This window comes from Orycteropus afer, unplaced genomic scaffold (genome assembly GCF_000298275.1).
Source record: "Orycteropus afer afer isolate SDZICR_OR568_19922 unplaced genomic scaffold, OryAfe1.0 scaffold00360, whole genome shotgun sequence".
NCBI classification, from domain to species: domain Eukaryota; kingdom Metazoa; phylum Chordata; class Mammalia; order Tubulidentata; family Orycteropodidae; genus Orycteropus; species Orycteropus afer.
In genome coordinates, this window is record NW_006921947.1 from 233,472 (window position 1) to 234,568 (window position 1,097).

The following is a 1,097-nucleotide window of genomic DNA, read 5'->3' on the forward strand; positions in this document are numbered from 1 at the left end:
AAATTTTGGTCAATGACATGAGACAAAGTATATGTGAACTGCTGTATGAAAAGTGAATTTACTCTGTAAATCTTCACCCAAATCAAAATAAAATTTAAAAAAAAAGGGTTGCAGCTAAGCAAATGTGGAATGTGGGATATCATTGTTGATGTCAGATGGATCTTGGCTGAAAGCAGAGAATACCAGAAAGATGTTTACCTGTATTGACCATGCAAAGGCATTGGGCTGTGCGGATCATAACAAATTATGGATAACATTGTGAAGAATGGGAATTCCAGAACGCTTAATTGTGCTCCTGAGGAACCTGTACATAAGTCAAAAAGTCAGTCATTAGAACAGAACAAGGGTTTAAAATAAGGAACAGTGTGCGTCAGGATTGTATCCTTTCACCATACGTATTCAATCTATATGCTGAGCAAATAATCAAAGAAGCTCAAATATATGAAGAAGAACATGGCCTCAGGATAGCAGAAAGACTCATTAACAATCTATGATATGCAGATGGCACAACCTTGCTTGCCTAAAGTGAAGAAGACTTGAAGCATTTACTTATGAATAGGAAAGACTACAGCCTTCAGTATGGATTACCCCTCAACATAACCAATAAGCAACATAATGATAAATGGAGAAAAGATTGAAGCTGTCAAGGATGTCATTTTTCTTAGATCCACAATCATTGCCCAGAGAAGCAGCAACATATTGCCTTGGGCAAATCTGCTGCAAAAGACCTCTTTAAAGTGTTTAAGAACAAAGATGTCACTTTGAAGACTAAGGTGAGACTGACCCAAGCCATGATATTTTCAATAGCCTCATATACATGTGAGAGCTGCACAATGAATAAGGAAGAGCGAAGAAGAATTGATGCATTTGAATTGTGGTGTTGGTGAAGAATATTGAATATACAGTGGACTACTAGAACAAACAAATCTGTCTAGGAGGAAGTATAGCCAGAACGTTCCTTAGAAGTGAGAATGGATTGGGACTCTCATACACTGCTGGTGGGACTGTAAAATGGTACAACCACTGTGGAAAGCAGTAGGGTGATTCCTTCAAATGCTGGAATTAGAAATACCTTTTGACCCGGCCATTCCATTACT